Genomic DNA, 20,159 nt, shown 5'->3' on the forward strand with positions numbered 1-20,159 from the left:
GTCTTCCACTGCGAGGAAGATCAGCTGTCCGTCCTGTCTCCTTATAGCGATGTCTTAGGCGTCTCACAGTACGGACATTGCAATTCATTGCCCTAGACACATCTACAGTCCTCATGCCTCCTTGCAGCATGCCTAAGGCACATTCACGCAGATGAGCAGGGACCCTGGGCATCTTCCTTTTGGTGTTTTTCAGAATCAGTAGAAAGGCCTCTATAGTGTCCTAAGTTTTCATATCTGTAAGCTGTTAGTGTCTTCAACCGTTCCAGAGGTGCATGTTCATTAATTGTTTATGGTTCAATGAACAAGCATGGGAAACAGTGTTTAAACACTTTACAATGAAGATATGTGAAGTTATTTGGATTTTTACTAATTATCTTTGAAACACAGGGTCCTGAAAAGGGGACCTTCCCTTTTCGCTGAGTTTATGATTCCGGCCCTTGTCTCTGTGATAAAACCATTGCTATCAGTGTTTAATAAGTGTTATTAGGTATGGTTTTGAATTGTTAAATCAAATATTCTCAATTGCTAGTACGGTACTTTATGGCCTGCAGGTCACTTGGTTAGGGAAACCTTTTGGCCCTAATCACGATTTATCATCAACCGGGCTACAAGCTCCAAGCCCTAGACCCAATTCCCCTCTGTAAAAGGCAGGTGCAGTCTACACCCAGTACAATCACTTAGACCTTCGCACTAATCCTTAAGCAGTTGGCTGGGCTCCAGTGGTCACTCAGACCAGCCACAGGAGGCAGGCACAAACCCAGCCTGTACACTGACCCCACCACCCTTAATTATTAATTACAATGCTCTGATCATGTCTAGAAACGCCCGCTGCGTTGTCTAATTGCCTGCTGGGTTGACAAGGTCAGTTCTGAGACTGAAAAGCCGAAATCACACTAATAAAAAGGCGCGACTAAGCCAAACTAGGCTACTGGGGCCTCATTACACATTCACTATAGTTGCCGAGCCAGCACAGTGGGGTTCAGGTCAGCCCTAAAGTGTGATCCAGGGAAGGGCGAGAGGCTAGTAAAGCATCCTTATTAGGACCATAATCAGACCAAACTCCCTCAGTTATCTGGCTCCCATCTTGCTGCTGGATGGTAGACAGGGAATACCTAGTCAGTTGCTTAACCACTAGGCTACTTGCCGCCCCAAAAAGACAGAGCAAGTGAAAGAGACAAAGATGGAGTGAGTCAGCTACCGTTGATGAATGAAAATGTCTGGGTTTTATACAGAGCCAGTGGGGCTCATCCTCAATTTAGATTTTAATGAGCCGGGGTCTGTATTCACAAAGCATCTCAGAGTAGAAATGCTGGTTTTGTCGGGATCAGTTCCAACCTCTTATTTATTAAGACTTAAAAGGTCAAACTGACCCTAAATCAGCACTCCTAAAAACAGGAGTCAAACAAATCCACAGACATCATTCAAGCTCTCTTTTTATTGATCAAGATGAACAGGTTTAAAAATCAGAACAAAAAATGTTTTATTCAATCTCACTATATTTTACAGTAAGGGGCTAGAGAGATCAGTCAGTGGGTGTGAGATCTGGTGGGTGGGAAGGAGAGAGGAGAGAAAGAGATGCTCCTGACTAAACATTGTACAAACACTTCCCAAACTGATTTCCCCCAAAAAGTCAAACCGTGAAAGAGTGGAAACCTGACATTACAAACCAAAACAAGCACGGTTTTTATTTGTCATAAAAACTGCATGAGAAACAGAACATAGATAAAAGCCTTAATGTACCATTCTACCTCAGCAGCTACTAGACAAGGTCCTTTATATCAGAAACGATGAAGGAAAGAAATACAACGGAAAACTGAATGAAGAATGTCTGGTCCTGCGCTAAAAATGTGATCTTCCAAAAACAACAAGAGGAGGACAACAGAGGGCACCTTTACACACGTGTCTTTTGTTGTGATTTAGATGTCACAGTTGTTTTAATAAGCCACTACATCTGTGGTTCACCTTGTTTTAAGCAGCGCAGAGACAGGTTCAGGGTGGAGCGACAGGTGGTCTTCAGATCTTCCTCCTCCAGATTTCCCAGCGTCCCCTGGGGTGCACAAACGGTCAAAGAGGTGACACATTAGCAAAGATCCTGGTAACACAGCTTGTAGCAGCCACAAGCTGTTATCATCAACTATACATACAGAAATCCCCCTATAGACATGTCACAGAGGAATGGTAACTAATCTAACGAACTGGAAAATAAACTAAAACTAACACTAGCAAACATTGGGGAAAACTAAATTGCATTTTTGGAGCAGGGAACATCCTGGAATTTTGTGGACGTTTCTCCAACAGCCCTTTAATGTTAGTGGACATTAGCTGACGATGGCCGCCCTGCTCTTCACACTCAGTTTGGGACACAGTATAAGGCAATAGAACTCAACTTTAAAAGCTTTAACCATCCTATTTTGAGATTATGGAACCTGCTTGATATCCCCTTTACCATAAAATGAACTGTAGACAAACCTAAACTGAGGAATGTTAGTTGGATGATAGATATAACCATCGATATCAAACATGGGCCAACATTAAGTGTTTTCAATTAACAGCATGTAGATAATATAAATTGGTACACTTTCAAAGTCAATGAAGTCCTGAAAGGCAGGTCCACTAATAAGTACCAAGTCTGCTAAATGACTTAAATGTAAAATGTAAATGTAATTAAACTAGACAGCTGGAGGATATCAAACAAGTTCACCTGTACCTCTATACATCATTATCATCACTTCCTGATAATAAATACTTCAAAAACAACCTTTAAAAGATGAAAAAAATCCACCAAAAAAGCAAAGGAGAAACAAAAAACAAGACACATCAAGCTTTAGTCATGATAAAGAGCAGTAAGCTCACAGGCAACAGCATTCAGTAGAAATGGATGTGGGTAGAGAAAGGAGTACCTGGGTGAGTACCTGAATAGTTTGACAGTTTGATCCTTGAGGGTTTATTAATTTGCCTTTTTCTTTCATGAGGTCGCTCACTCACTCAACACCAACGCTGTGTGAGGTATGGAAGTCAGCTGCAATCATTCATTAACCCCTACCCTTCCATCATCAGCCCAATGCTAACCAACACACTGTGTTACAATACATATCAGAGAACAGAGAGCTGTATATAGAACACAATATCCATGGCAGTGGGAGAGAAAATGGTTTTAGACTGTGCATTCAGTAGGTCAAAGCAATAGTACGGCTCCGTCCAGATATAGCTTCACTTTACTTTTAAAGTATCTGTAAAATGCAGTGTGTCTATGTGTGGATACATGTCCACATTGCTAGACAGTCACTTTAATATGTTCCTTAGGCTATGAAAATCGACAAATTAAAAGACATGGTTACTGCCACCATCACTGAAGAGAAAAAAAATATACAAGAGGCAATACAGGCAGAAAGAAATGCTTGGATTTAAATTTGGAAGAGATTTTTGTCCAATAGACCAAATATAGAGATATATAATATGTATGCATGTATATAACCGATACAAAACGAGGGGTACCTCCAGGTATGTTTTTCAGGACTACACTGGTCTTTCCCTCTGGGCTTTGTGACCTCTGTTTCTACCTTCTTCTCTCATCATCGGTCTAGCTCCATCTTCAGTGCATACTTACGATGCACTATATCCAAAACAACAGGATAAAGATACAACATACAAATCAAAGGCAATAGAACTGAAAGTAAACAGGGGGACAGGAGAACAGGAGGGGGAGGTTTGAGAGGGAAGATGGGGGAGGGGTGTGTGTTTTGAGAGCCAGGATGACGGGGGAGGGCGCACTTACCTGAGCCTGATCTGAGGTCCTATCAGATCAGTTTTAATTGGACTGAGTGTCACCTTCAGAATGGAGTTCGTCTTGAGCAGCCCCGTTGACCCTGGCCAGAAGGGCCAGGCCCAGAGTGGAGGCAGGAGCCTCAGCCTCCACGGGCCCAGGCTTGGCCACGTCAGAGGAAGGCTTGTCATCCTCTAACACCTCGTCCTTCTTGGAGCTGCTCCTTCTCTCCTCCGGCTCCTTACGCTCTGGGAGGGATGGAGGTATGAAACAGAGTCATGACAAAGACTCCTAGAGTAGGACACACTTCAGATCACACTTGTGAATTCGGTAGGGACCATGATGGTCCAAATGTTGTTGCATCACCAGCTCAATCACAAGTGTGGAGTCACTAAACCAAACGTGGGTAAAAGGTCTAGTCAGGGATTTGTCTGCCGTTTAAATCTTTAGGCGGGCCGCCTAAGTGTTTTTCAGGCCACCTAATTCCAATCTGTAAAAAAATATATTTATTTGATCAATTTTAGGGATGGAAACCGCTTCAGTGTAAACTTAAACGACAAACCAGAGAGTATTTACAATAAATAATAGGGAAAGAAATGGTAGTCTTTGAGATCTAAATCACCAAAAGAAAAGCTAGACAGTCGAGGAGAATTTAAAAAATATATGAATTTAGCAGTATTGATTTTATCTTCGAGTAAAAGAACACCGCATTAGCAATGGCAAAATGAATAGAATTGCAGGAAATTAGCTTTAAAACAAACATTCTCGCAGCTCAATGGGGAAATTTGTATAACTAAGAAATTCACTTAAATTCAAACATTTCTCTACACCGCCTCTAAAATATTCTCTAAAATTCAGCCACGCCGACGGATGGACCTCGCCCATTGCCACGTCCACCACCTAAGCCCCTTTTAGATTCAGAAAAAAACCCTGCTATTGCTGCAAGAAACCTGCAAGATCTGAGTTGTAATTATTCTAAATGTGTTTGATGTGCCAACTTGTCCCATGTCTCACCTTTGTCTCTGGACGTCCTGTCCTTGTCCCGGCTGCGGCTCCGGTGGCGGTGAGACTTGCGCTCCGAGCTGCGGGACCTCTTCCTCTCCCGGCTACGGGAGCGCCGTTTCCTGTCCGAACGCTCCCGGCTGCGCCGCCTCTCCCGGTCCCTGTCCCGGCTTCTGTGGAAAAACACAGGACACAGGAACATGTTAATCCACGACACACTCAAGAGCAGAGCAGTGGAACTTTCAACGAGTGAGAGTTTTTCACAAACACATGAACTGTGATACCTGATTAACATTATAGGGCCAGGCAGAGCTGTACTGGGCTGGTTAACCCCTAAGGCCGATGTCCGCACCCCACGGAAAACTAATTAGTATAATAATATCTCCATAAAAATATTTCAGATTAAGGCGGAGATATGTTGTTTTTGCAATGGATGCGTCTCAATCCACTGCATCCGCCCATGTTAACACTTCCGCATCTGCAGTGATGCGGTGTTTGTCAGACCATGAGACATCCCGAAAAATCGCTCTTCTCACAAAATCGTCGGTAGCGTCCGAAATACTATGACCCCTCTATGGAAAGATGAGACTGGGATGAACACGATGGTGTTCTCCGTTTTAATTGGAAAAAATAAGGGGTAAAAAATAAAAAATAACATGTTTAAAAAAGATGTCTTTTTTGGGAAAATAATCTGTTATTCAATGTGAATCTGTTATTCAATGTGAATCTGTTATTCAATGTGAATCTGTTATTCAATGTGAATCTGTTATTCAATGTGAATCTGTTATTCAATGTGAATCTGTTATTCAATGTTTGTATAGGCCAAAAGCAGTAAGGCCAAAAAATGTTTTCATCAAATATGTTTAACATTTATTTTTTTAAAAGTGTGATACAAAATACCAAAATGATCTTTGGTATGACCGTAACACAATTCCTTACAGCTTAGTAGACCCCCTCCCCCGGCTTAGACTCTTATGGGTTAAGCATCCACCATAGTTGCTGGGACCGTGCTGGAAAAGACCATTTGAAAGGAAAAATAACGAGCCAGTACAGTACAGTTGGGGGTCGACCTATAGTGTGAATCAGCCATAAGGCTAGTCTACGTGCCATACAGTACAGTACCTGCTACGTTTGCGCTCCCTCTCCTTGCTCCTGGACCGCCGGCGTTCCCGGGAACGACTCCTCTTACGGTCCGACGCCCGGCTGGAGTGCCGGCTGTTCGAGTGGCTCCTCCTTCCTCTCTTCTCCCTCTCTCGCTCCCTCTCTCTCTCCCGCTCCTTCACTCGCTCCCTCTCTTTCTCCTTCTCGCGCTCTTTCTCCTTCTCCTTCTCTTTCTCCTCCTCTTCCAACTTGCGCTTAGTCTCCCTCTCCTCCCTCTCACGCTCCCAGTCCTTGCTTTCTAGCTCTCCCTTGTCTTCTCCGGCGGGGTCTTCGGATCGCCGATTTAACTTCTCCTTAACAGAAAATCATTCATTCATTATTCATGATGAACAATTAAATTATATGACCAAATGTTTTTCTGCATCAGCAATATCAACATACTGGTCTTTCAAAACAGCAACAGTCAAAATGATTAAATTATACTTCCTTTTCATGGGTATTAAAGCATACAGTACAACAAATGGCATATATGGAATCTTGACAAACAAACATTGACTTGGGAGTGAACAATCCTTCAAACCTTACCTTGAGCTCCTCCACAGTGGATTTGATCTTGGCGTAGCCCATGTGCTGCTTGCCCATCAGGTGGTCATCCACCCGGGACTGGGCGTCTCCCACAATGAGAAACGCCCGCACACCTCACAGACCTCCATCTGTTTCTCCTGGGCCGCAAAGGTCTCAATCGTCTGGAATCAATCAGGATAACTTTTAGTTTTACAAGTACAGTACTTTCAACCACAAATGCATTCATCCCCGGGTTTAGTTCACGGTATTGAATTCATACTAAAGGCTTACTAAATAGATCACTGAGTTGATCTCAATGCTGATGGAGTGAGAAAGAACCGGGAGTAACTCACCGAGGGGGTGGAGCTGAGCAGCTCTCGCTCATCCTTTAGCTGTTCCACCAATTTCATCATCCCCTGGGCCTCCTCCACTCTGCCCTCAGAGCCCAACTCCTCGATCTGAACACAGCACATACAAACGGCAACTTTGTTGACATAGAAAACAACTTACTCACTCCAGAGTGTGTGTCCTGCATGAATGTAGGCCTTCACATGATGGATGCATGTACACTACATTTCAAAAGTTTGTGGTCACTTAGAAATGTCCTTGTTTTTGAAAGAAAAAATAAAAGCAAACAATGTGTACACTGTATTTCTGACCAATTTGATGTCATTTTGTTGGACCAAGAACTAGGACATTTCTAGGTGACCCCAAACTTTTGAACGGTAGTGTAGGGTCCATGTACATTTGAAGTCGGAAGTTTACATACACCTTAGCCAAATACATTTAAAATCAGTTCCACAATTCCTGACGTTTAATTCTAGTAAAAATTCTTTGTCTTAGGTCAGTTAGGATCACCACTTTATTTTAAGAATGTGAAATGTCAGAATAATAGTAGAGAGAATAATTTATTTCAGCTTTTATTTCTTTCATCACATTCCCAGTGGGTTAGAAGTTTACATACACTCAATTAGTATTTGGTAGCCTTTAAATTGTTTAACTTGGGTCAAACATTTCAGGCAGCCTTCCACAAGCTTTCCACAATAAGTTGGGTGAATTTTGGCCCATTCCTCCTGACAGAGCTGGCGTAACTGAGTCAGGTTTGTAGGCCTCCTTGCTCGCACACGCTTTTTCAGTTCTGCCCACACATTTTCTATAGGATTGAGGTCAGGGCTTTGTGATGGCCACTCCAATACCTTTACCATGTTCTTACGCCATTTTGCCACAACTTTGGAAGTATGCTTGGGGTCATTGTCCGTTTGGAAGACCCATTCGCGACAGAGCTTGAACTTCCTGACTGATGTCTTGAGATGTGGATATATTGAAGCAACATCAATTTTCTGCCTCATTGCACCATCTATTTTGTGAAGTGTACCAGTCCCTCTTGCCACAAAGCACCCCCACAACATGATGCTGCCACCCCCGTGCTTCATGGTTGGGATGGTGTTCTTTGGCTTGCAAGCATCCCCTTTCTCCTCCAAACATAACAATGGTCATTATGGACAAACAGTTCTATTTTCATTTCATCAGACCAGAGAACAATTCTCCAAAAAGTATGATCCTTGTCCCCATGTACAGTTGCAAACCGTACTCTGGCTTTTTTATTGCAGTTTTGGAGCAGTGGCTTCTTCCTTCCTGAGCAGCCTTTGAGGTTATGTCGATATAAGACTTGTTTGACTGTGGATATAGATACTTTTGTAACCGTTTCCTCCAGCATCTTCACAGGGTTTATTGCTGCTGTTCTGGGATTGATTTGCACTTTTCGCACCAAAGTACGTTCATATCTAGGAGACAGAACATGTCCCCTTCCTGAGCGGTATGACGGCTGCGTGGTCCCATGGTGTTTATACTTGCATACTATTGTTTGTACAGATGAACATGGTACCTTTAGGCGTTTGGAAATTTCTCCCAATGATGAACCAGACTTGTGGAGGTCTACATTTTTTCTGAGGTCTTGGCTGATTTCTTTTGATTTTCCCATGATGTCAAGCAAAGAGGCACTGAGTTTGAAGGTAGGCCTTGAAATACATACACAGGTACACCTCAATTGACTCAAATTATGTCAATTAGCCTATCAGAAGCTTCTAAAGCCCTGACATCATTTTCTGAATTTTCCAAGCTGTTTAAAGGCACAGTCAACTTAGTGTATGTAAACTTCTGTAAACCCACTGGAATTGTGATACAGTGAATTATAAATTCAATAATCTGTCTGTAAACAATTGTTGGAAATATTACTTGTGTCAGATGTAGTAGATGTCCTAACTGACTTGCCAAAACTATGCTCTGTCAGGTTGGAGGGAGAGCTTCACTGCACAGAAACTGTTAACTTCTTTGGGGTATGGGGCAGTATTTTCACATCCGGATGAAAAGTGTGCCCAGAGTAAACTGCCTGCTACTCAGGCCCAGATGCTAGGATATGCATATTATTAGGATAGAAAACACTCTGAAGTGTCTAAAACTGTTTTAATGATGTCTGTGAGTATAACATTACTCATATTGCAGGCAAAAACCTGAGAAAAAGGAAATTTGAGGTTTGTAGGTTTTCAAGTTTTTGCCTATCCAATATACAGGGTCTGTGGGGTCATATTGCACTTCCTAAAGCTTCCACTAGATGTCAACAGTCTTTACAACCTTGTTTCAGGCTTCTACTGCGAGGTGGGAGAGAATGAGAGCTGATTGAGTCATGGGTCTGCCAGAAGGCCATGTGCTCAGTCAGGCGCACACCCATGAGAGTTAGCTCCGTTCCCTTTCATTTCTAAAGACAAAGGAATTCTTCGGTTGAAACATTATTGAAGGTTTAAGATAAAAACATCCTAAAGATTGATTATATACATCGTTTGACATGTTCTAAGAAACTGTAATATAACTTTTTTGACATTGTCTGGACCTAGTGCCTGCGCATTTGGATTACTGTACTAAATGCGAACAAAAGGAGGTATTTGGACATAAACATTGGACTTTATCGAACAAAACAAACATTTGTGGAACTGAGATTCCTGGGAGTGCATTCTGATGAAGATCAAAGGTAAGTGGATATTTATAATGCTATTTCTGACTTTTGTTGACTCCATAACATGGCGGGTATCTGTATTGCTTGTTTTGGTCTCTGAGCGCTGTAATCAGATTATTCCATGGTGTGCTTTTTCCCGTAAAGCTTTTTTGAAATCTGACACCGCAGTTGCATTAAGGAGAAGTATATCTTTAATTCCATGCATAACGGTTATATTTTCATCAACATTTATGATGAGCATTTCTGTAAATTGACATGGCTCTGCACTTTTACCGGATGTTTTGGAAGCAAAACATAACACGCCAATGAAAACAGAGATTTTTGGATATACATATGAACTTTATCCAACAAAACATATATGTATTATGTAACATGAAGTCCTGTAAGTGCCATCTGATGAAGATCATCAAAGGTTAGTGATTTATTTTATGTCCATTTCTGCTTTTTGTGACTCCTCTCTTTGGCTGGAAAAATGTGTCTGGGTGCAGACCTAACAATCACATGGCATGCTTTTGTCGTAAAGCCTTTTTTAAATCGGACACTGTGGTGGGATTAACAACAAGTGTATCTTTAAAATGGTGTATAATACATGCATGTTTGAGGAATTTTAATTTTGATCATTCTGTTTGAATTTGGCGCCCTGCACTTTCACTGGATGTTGGTCAGGTGGGACGTTAGCGTCCCACGTACCTAGAGAGGTTAACAAGACACTTGTGGAGTGGTTGAAAAACAAGTTTAAATGACTGCAACCTAAGTGTAAACTTCCGACTTCAACTGTAATTGTGCTCAATGGAGGAATGTAATGTTTTAGTAAACCCAGGCAGCTCACCTGCATGACTAGGTCCTCGATCTTCTCTGTCAGGACTGTAGCTTTCTCCTCGTTCTTCCCCACAGGACCACCAGGCCCCTGCTGGAGAAAGGTCCAGTCAGCATAATCTAACAACATTGATGAACATGACAAACCGAATACAAGGGTTGGCCTAGGTTTCCATGTTGAGTTCTGTGTTCTCTATAGTGGCAAACCTATGGGCATTGACTGAGTATATCTATATATATTCTTACTCCTGCGGCCTGCTGGGCCTGCGACAGGGCTAGACGGGCGTGGCCCCTGCGGATCCTCCTCTCCACCTCGGCCAGGAGAGACTGCAGGTAGCGCAGGAAGTCCCTCTCATAGCCCTCCTTCATGAACCGGGAGCTCTTCTCATACCTGGTGCACATAGGGATGAAAAGGACGTTATACACCTGTAATTCCATGTTATACGCTATAGACATGTGATACTAGTTTAAGGACAGCCCTTACTCATGGTATATTGTCCATATACCACAGGTATAATACAAAATTACTTGTTTACCTTTCTAATTACTTTGGCAACCAGTTTATAATAGCAATAAGGCCTGAAGGGGTGTGGTATATGGCCAATATACCATGGCTAAGGGCTGTATCCAGGAACTCTGCGTTGTGTCATCCCTAAGAACAGATGTAAGACGTGGTATATTCGCAATATGCCACACCCCCCTTGGGCCTTATTGCTATTAGAAACTGGTTACGAATGTTATATTGGCCATATACCACACCCCTCGGGCCTTATTGCTTAATTATAACACAAACAACAAAAAGTGATGGGGGAAAAAAGGTAAAACGTACATTTTCCTAAGGTTTTCATCGTGGATTTTTTCACAGGGACCCAAGTCAGACCGGGTGTTTGAATAATTCTGCAGGGCAGAATCCACAGAGATAGTACTTACAGGTCTGCAAGGGAAGGAGAAAAGATAAGCCACGTCATTAGTGAGCCAACAGTTGCATGATTTTGGGAAATAAGAAGCCACAAAACCCAAAACCTCTTCAATGCCGGGCCTGACAAAAATGTTGCTTGCAAACTGGTTGGGAAATGCAACATGGATCTTCTATCAAACATGCATCTTCAAACATTGATTAGCCTAATCTCACTGATGAACCAAATTAGTAGCTAGTGACCTTTGCTTTGGTAATAATGCCAATTCTATTTTTTTTTTATAGGTAACCATTTGGCCCATCATACACACAGTGCGTTAGGAAAGTACCCCTTCACTTTTTGTAACGTTACAGCCTTATTCTAAAATTGATTAAGTGAACAGAAAATCCCCTCAATCTACACACAATACGACAATGGCAAAGCAAAAACAGGTTTAGAAAATGTTGCATAAAAATACACACAAAAAATAGAAATACCTTATTTAAATAAGCATTCAGGCCCTTCGCTATGAGACTCAAAATTGCGCTCAGTTGCATCATGTTTCCTTTGATCATCCTTGAGATGTTTCTACAATATGATTGGAGTCCACCTGTGGTAAATTAAATTAATTTGACATGATTTGGATAAGCACACAGCTGTCTATATAAGGTCCCACAGTTGACAGTGCATTTCAGAGCAAAAACCAAGCCGTGAGGTCAAAGGAACTGTCGATTGTGTTGAAGCACAGATCTGGGGAAGTGTACCAAAAAATGTCTGCAGAATTGAAGGTCCCCAAGAACAGTGGCCTCCATTATTAAATGGATGAAGTTTGGAACCACCAAGACTCTTCCTAGAGCTGGCCGCCCGGCCAAACTGAGCAGTCGGGGGAGAAGGGCCTTGGTCAGGGAGGTGTCCAAGAACCCGATGGTCACCGACAGAGCTCCAGAGTTCCTTCCAGGACAACCATCTCTACAGCACTCCACCAATCAGGCCTTTATGATAGAGTGGTCAGACGAAAGCCACTAAACATTAAAAGACGCATGACAACCCGTTTGGAGTTCGCCAAAAGGTAGCTAAAGGACTCAGACTGATGTAACGATATGACATTTTTGGCCGATACCAATATCCGATATTTTCCTTGCCAAATAAAACGATACCGATAAGACATTTAACATTTTAGTAGGCTTTTAAGCATTCTAGTTCAGTTAAATAGTTAAGACACACACGGACGCAGCGGTCTAAGGCACTGCATCTCAGTGCAAGAGTTGTAACTACAGTCCCTGGTTTGAATCCAGGCTCTACCACATCCGGCCGTGATTGAGAGTCCCATAGGGCAGCGCACAATTGGCCCAGAGGCGTCCGAGTTTGGCCGTCATTGTAAATAAGAATTTGTTCTTAACTTACCTAGTTCAATAAAAAGTTTACACACACACTAACCAGAATTTAAAAAGTAAACATCAGTATCTGGTGTGGCCATCAGCTGCAATAAGTACTGCAGTGCATCTCCTCCTCATGGACTGCACCAGATTTGCCAGTTCTTGCTGTGAGATGTTACCCCGCCCTTCCACCAAGGCACCAGCAAGTTCCCGGACATTTCTGTGGGGGGGCCCTAGCCCTCACCCTCCGATCCAACAGGTCCCAGACGTGCTCAATGAGATTTAGATCCGGGTTTTTCACTGGCCATGGCAGAACACCGACTTTGCTGTCATGCACAGAACGAGCGTATGGCTGGTGGCATTGCATTGCTGGAGGGTCATGTCAGGATGAGCCTGCAGAAGGGTACCACATGAGGGAGGAGGATGTCTTCACTGTAATGCACAGTGTTGAGATTGCCTGTGCAGGTGTTGTTACACGTGGTCTGCCACTGCGAGGACGATCAGCTGTCAGTCCTGTCGCTCTGTCTGAGGCGTCTCACAGTACAGACATTGCAATTCATTGCCCCGGCCACATCTGCAGTCCTCATGACTCCTTGCAGCATGCCTAAGGCACGTTCACACAGATGAGCCGGGACCCTGGGAATCTTTCTTTGTGTTTTTCAGAGTCAGTAGAAAGGCCTCTTTAGTGTCCTCACAACTGTGACCCAATTGTCTGTAAGCTGTTAGTGTCTTAACGACCGTTCCACAGGGGCATTTTCATTAATTGTTTATGGTTCAATGAACAAGCATGGAAAACTGTGTTTAAAACCTTTACAGTGAAGATATGTGAAGTTATTTGGATTTGTATGAATTATCTTTGAAAGATAGGAGACGTTTATTTTTTTGCTAAGTTTATGTATGTCGTGAAGCTAACAGCAGTGATGCTATTACTGTGTAACTCCAGTAGGACAACATCTGAAAAATATCGCACTTGGTAGTGTGTACCGGTGCTTGACCAGTCGGCAAAAGCCAACTACCCCACGACAGAGAACGGTTGATTGTCAAGAGCAATGAATTCCATTATCTTGGCTTTAATGGATTTTGGCTTTGAGTTGTCTCACTGAAAATGTCTTACTCGTTCAAATGACTGCTCAACTTGTTGACTGCTCGATCCACAGCAGACATTGTGGGCTCGGTTAGAGATGCTGTGCTGCACAACATTTTACGTGGTGTCATTACCTACATTATATAGATATGCACGACAGCTTTGACATCGGTGTGAAACTAGATATTGGGCCGATACCGATATCGGCATTTTTAGCTAATATTGGCTGATTCCGATGTTCACCAATATATTGTGCATCCCTAGACCATGAGAAATAAGATACTCTGGTCTGATGAAATCTTTGGCCTGAATGTCAAGCGTCACGTCTGGGGGAAAGCAGGCACCGCTCAACTCCAGAGCGCTCATGACCTCAGACTGGGGCAAAGGTTCACCTTCCAACAGGACAACGACCCTAAGCACAGAGCCAAGAAGACGCAGGGGTGGCTTCATGACAAGCCTCAATGTCCTTGAGTGGCCCAGCCAAAGCCCGGACTTGAACCCGATCGAACATCTCTGGAGAGACCTGAAAACAGCTGTGCAGTGAAGCTCTCCATCCAACCTGACAGAGCTTGAGAGGATCTGCATTGAAGGGATTAACTCCCCAAATACAAGTTGTAACATCATACCAAAGAAGACTTGAGGCTGTAATCGCTGCCAAAGGTGCTTCAACAAAGTACTGGGTAAAGGGTCACAATACTTATTTGATTTATTTAACTAGGCAAGTCAGTTAAGAACAAATTCTTATTTTCAATGAGAGCCTCGAAAATGCTGGGCCAATTGTGCGCCGCCCCTATGGGACTTCCTATCACAGCCGGATGTAATACAGCCTGGACTCAAACCAGGGACTGAGATGAGATGCAGTGCCTTAGACCGCTGCGCCACTCAGGAGCCCTGAAAATGTTCGTTTTTTTAAAAATAATTAATACATTTGCAAAAAAAAAATAACCTTTTGTAATTATGGGGTATTGTGTGTAGATTGAGGGGACAACAATTTAATCAATTTTAGAATAATGCTGTTATGTAACAATGTGGGAAAAGTCAAGGGGTCTGAATACTTTCCGAATGCACTGCATGTTACATTACTTTTTAGATGTGTATATTGTTAGATATTACTCCACTGTTGGAGCGAGGAGGAACACAAGCGTTTGGCTACACCCGCAATAACAGATACTAAATATGTGTATGCGACCAATAAAATGTGATTTGACTCAAGTCTCATGCAACTTGATTAACTAGCTAACGTTACATTGACAACGACATAGCGTAAGGTTACTAAGCTAGCTAATGTCTAACTCTGAGCCAATACAAATGTCAATGTTGACTGATATTCGCAGCTACCTAACGTTAGTGTGTCTCCATTACGGTTTCACATTCGGCTGATGTCTGCAAATAACGTTAAAAGTATCCACTTGTTTTTATTTAAGCAAGCCAGCTAGCCCAGTTGTCAGTGGACCTGTAGCTAGCCGTCGTTAGCAAACGCGTATGTTGTCTTTGGCGAAATTACTCATTAACTACTATATAACATTATCTAGCGAGCTATATATAGTACAGGGCCAGTGTTGCTCGTTAGTTTAAATGTTGAATGCGGATTCGTGGGTCAGGGGGTTGGGCCTGAGAGGAACATGCTGTCCTCAATTGTAGCTAACGCGTTAACTTACTACCTAGCTAGCTAACACCCGACCCTGGCGGTCGTTAGTTCATAGCTAGTTAGGATGCTGTTAGCTAGCGAGCATCATGTATGTAGCCAGCTATTACGTTTAAGCAAACACATCAATATCAACGTCAGTTTACTAGTTACCTACCTATAAAACGACTCACTGAAAACAAGAACCGGACGAAATTGTTTCAGCGAGCTGGCTAAAGCTAACAAAGTGGCTAACTTACGGTCTCGTGGTCCCAGCGTACGTTGCATCGTTTCTCGTCGGGGGCCAAGTTTCTGTCTCGACCCATCAACTCATCGAGTAACTGGGCTGCGGAAAGCATTTTGCGTCAAAACTGAAAGCAAAAAAGCTATTGTATCTACTAAGTTAAACCATTTATTAATGAGCCAAAGAAACACAGATCCTAGTTATTTCAGATCAAAATGGCAGCCGTTCGCATTCAGCAACAGTCGCTACCCACTGTGCATCCGTGTGCGAAAACCTGAACCCGCCGCTGTGTGAGAAATTACGCCACCCTCTGCTAGGATGTCCTGTAGCATCCACTCTTGTTCCCCCACTAGCCCTTGATCATCATGACTCACATACGAGTTATTGGGCGAAGGCGTATTCTGTATGGGGGTTTATTAAGAGCCCTGACGCTTGGTCTGAAAATTAACTAGCATCGCTTGCAGTAAGGTTTTAGAAGTCTAGGGATCTTATCTTTCATATCACCGATATATTATATATACTGAAATATGGCTGTGTGGGAACCTTAACATGGCTGTGTGGGAACCTTAACCCTAACCCTATTAAAGGTGTATATCAATTTAACTTTTGTGTGTATATATATATATATATATTTCCATGTTTCAGTGATTGTTTACAAGAGCAGATGGAAGACAGAGGCCGTGTTGGAGAGCATCAAAATGACTGCAGGCGACTGCCGACTGACTGATCTACAAATCACCTCGCACATTGATATCAAAATATTTAGCCCCTATACTAACCTTGGTAGAGCTTCATACTGGAAGCTAAATAGCTCATTATTAAATAATTATATAGTTAAGTTTGAGGTTAAAGATCTGCTTTCACACTTTTGGGAAGGGCTTTTGAAGAAAAATCTTATTGCAAAATCTGGGAGCTCTTTCATTTGAGGTGTCCAAATCCCTTAGAAAATATGGTAGTAATCTTGCTAAGGCCACAAGAGCTGAGGAGGAAAAGGTGATCATTAAGATAACTTGCCTTTTTTCAGAGGTCTCCAGCCAGGGAGGAGAAGATAGAACTGATTGAGTTACAAAATAAACTGGATAATATATTGAGATTAAATAAACTGGATGATGTATATAGATCCAATAAACTGATAATATATAGAGATTAAATAAAGTGGATAACATATAGAGATGAAATAAATTGGATAATATATAGAGATTAAATAAACTGGATAATATATAGAGATTAAATAAACTGGATAATATATATAGATTAAAAGCAGAAGGAGCCTTTATTAGATCTAGGAAAAAAATTGATTTAGGAGGGAGAAAATAAATCATCCTATTTCTTTAGACTTAAGAAATTTCTCTCTACAAATAACACTATCCAAATAACACTATTTCTACAACAAGGACGACGCACAAGACATTCTCCAAACACCCCACAGGGCCGACATCCCCATTATTTGCAAGAGGAAGCGGCGCAGGTACAGAGGACAAAGATCTGGACAAAGACCCGGAGAAGGCGACTGGGAAAGCTGCCGTTACAGTCAATACTACTCGCCAACGTGCAATCATTGGACAATAAATTAGACGAGGTACGATCACGAATATCTTACCAACGGGACATCAAAAAACTGTAATATCCTATGTTTCACGGAATCGTGGCCGAATGACGACATGGATATTCAGCTAGCGGGATAGACACTGCACCGGCAAGATAGAAGAGCACACTCAGGTACAACGAGGGGTGGCAGTCTGTGCATATTTGTAAACAACAGCTGGTGCACGAAATCTAAGGAAGTCTCTAGATTTTGCTCGCCTGAAGTAGAGTATATTGTGATAAATTGCAGGCCACACTACTTGCCTAGAGAGTTTTCCGCTATACATTTCGTAGCTGTTTATTTACCACCACAGACAGATGCTGGCACTAAGACCACACTCAGTCAGATGTATAAGGAAATAAGCAAACAGGAAACCACTCAACCAGAGGTGGCGCTTCTAGTGGCCGGAGACTTTAATGCAGGGAAACTTAAATCAGTTCTACCAAATTTCTATCAACATGTTAAATGTGCAACCAGAGGGAAAAAAATTCTAGATCACCTGTACTCCACACACACACATGCGTACAAAGCTCTGCCTAGCCCTCCATTTGGTAAATCCGACCACAACTCTATCCTCCTGATTCCAAAAATTAAAGCAGGAAGCACCAGTGACTCGGTCTCTAAAAAAGTGGTCAGATGAAGCAGATGCTAAACTGTCGTCCCCACAGTGACTGTATGTACATACCCCAACAACAAGCCATGGATTACAGGCAACATTCGCACTGAACTAAGGGGTAAAGCTTCCGCTTTCAAGGTATGGGACTCTAACCCAGAAGCTTACAAGAAGTCCTGCTATGCTCTGCGACAAACCATCAGACAGGCAAAGCGTCAATATGAGACTAAGATTGAATCATACTGTACCGGATCCTACGCTCGTTTTATGTGGCAGGGCTTGCAAACTATTACAGACTACAAAGGGAAGAACAACCGCGAGCTGCCCAGTGACATGAGCCTACCAGAAGAGCTAAATCACTTCTATGCTCGCTTCGAGGCAAGCAACATTGAGGTATGCATGAGAGCATCAGCTGTTCCGGGCGACTGTGTGATCACGCTCTCCGTAGCCGATGTGAGTAAGACCTTTGAACAGGTCAACATACACAAGGCTGCGGGGCCAGACGGATTACCAGGACGTGTGCTCCGGGCATGTACTGACCAACTGGCAGGTGTCTTCATTGACATTTTCAACATGTCCATGATTGAGTCTATAATAGCAGTTTCAAGCAGACCACCAGAGTCCCTGTGCTCAAAAGCACAAAGGCAACCTGCCTAAATGACTACAGACCCGTAGTACCCACGTCTGTAACCATGAAGTGCTTTGAAAGGTTGGTAATGGCTCACATCAACACCATTATCCCAGAAACCCTAGACCCACTCCAATTTGCATACCGCCCAAACAGATTCACAGATGATGCCATCTCTATTGCACTCCACACTGCCCTTTCCCACCTGGACAAAAGGAACACTTATGTGAGAATGATATTCATTGACTACAGCTCAGCGTTCAATACCATAGTACCCTCAAAGCTCATCACTAAGCTAAGGATCCTGGGACTAAACACCTCCCTCTGCAACTGGATCCTGGACTTCCTGACGGGCCACCCGCAGGTGGTAAGGGTAGGTAGCAACACATCTGCCACGCTGATCCTCTACACTGGAGCTCCACAGGGGTGCATGCTCAGTCCCCTGGCCTAGCCCTCAACGTAACCAAGACTAAGGAGATGATTGTGGACTACAGGAAAAGGAGGACCGAGCACGCCCCCATTCTCATCGATGGGACAGTAGTGGAGCAGGATGAGAGCTTCAAGTTCCTTGGTGTCCACATCAACAACAAACTAGAATGGTCCAAACACACCAAGACAGTCGTGAAGAGGGCACGACAAATTCTATTCCCCCTCAGGAGATTAAAAATATTTTGCATGGGTCCTGAGATCCTCAAGGTTCTTCAGCTGCAACATCGAGAGCATTCTGACTTGTTGCATCACTGCATCACCTGGTATGGCAATTGCTCGGCCCCTGACCGCAAGGCACTACAGAGGGTAATGTGAACGGCCCAGTATATAACTGGGGCTAAGCTGCCTGCCTTCCAGGACCTCTACACCAGGCGGTATCAGAGGAAGGCCCTAAAAATTGTCAAAGACCCAAGCCACCCCTGTCATACACTGTTCTCTCTACTACCGCATGGCAAGCGGTACCGGAGTCCCAAGTCTAGGACAAAAAGGCTTCTCAACAGTTTTTACCCCCAAGCCATAAGACTCTGAACAGGTAATGAAATGACTACCCAGACTATTTGCATTGTCCCCCCAACCCCTCTTTTTACGCTGCTGCTACTCTCTGTTTATCATAAATGCATAGTCACTTTAACTATACATTCATGCACATACTACCTCAATTGGGCCGGCCAACCAGTGCTCCCGCACATTGTCTAACTGGGCTATCTGCATTGTGTCCCGCCACCCACCACCCGCCAACCCCTCTTTTACGCTACTGCTACTCTCTGTTCATCATGTATGCATTGTCACTTTAGCCATATCTACATGTACATACTACCTCAATCAGCCTGACTAACTGGTGTCTGTATGTAGCCTCGCTACTTTTATAGCCTGTCCTTTTACTGTTGTTTTATTTCTTTACCTACCTATTGTTCACCTAATACCTTTTGCACTATTGGTTAGAGCCTGTAAGTAAGCATTTCACTGTAAGGTCTACACGGCACACGTGACAAATACACTTTGATTTGATTTGACTATCCATAAGTTAAACATTGATGGTGTTATTAGAGATGACCAAAATGTATCGCTAAATACTGTTGCCACTTTTGCAGGAAATTGTACAGCTCTTCGTAATGTCAGGAATCCACAGATATGTTTTTTGACTCACTGAATAATGTTCACTCTATCAGTGATATAGAATCTAAACAGTGTGATGAACCCATCAAAGTTTAAGAGATTATAGAGTCTATCAAACATGTAAAGAACAATAAATCACCAGGTGTTGATGGAATTACATCATAATTTTACAAATTATTTTCTGAACAAGTAGCTCCCTTCCTATTTGAAGTCTTTTTAGAGAGTATTAAAAACAATGTTCTCCCTCC

General features: G+C 42.9%; 1 pseudogene across 1 annotated transcript; it reads right to left on the bottom strand.

Moving 5' to 3' along the window:
- Positions 1-1,417: 1,417 nt before the first annotated feature.
- On the bottom strand, positions 1,418-15,703 carry LOC118375877 (luc7-like protein 3; annotated as a pseudogene). Its single transcript, XR_008136812.1, has 10 exons — positions 15,497-15,703; positions 11,086-11,190; positions 10,503-10,647; positions 10,270-10,347; positions 6,784-6,888; positions 6,452-6,612; positions 5,888-6,219; positions 4,778-4,938; positions 3,776-4,011; positions 1,418-3,613 (listed from the first exon to the last, which is right to left on the bottom strand). The product of XR_008136812.1 is annotated as a luc7-like protein 3 (transcript).
- Positions 15,704-20,159: the final 4,456 nt, after the last annotated feature.

Source organism: Oncorhynchus keta, chromosome 5 (assembly GCF_023373465.1).
Source record: "Oncorhynchus keta strain PuntledgeMale-10-30-2019 chromosome 5, Oket_V2, whole genome shotgun sequence".
NCBI lineage: Eukaryota > Metazoa > Chordata > Actinopteri > Salmoniformes > Salmonidae > Oncorhynchus > Oncorhynchus keta.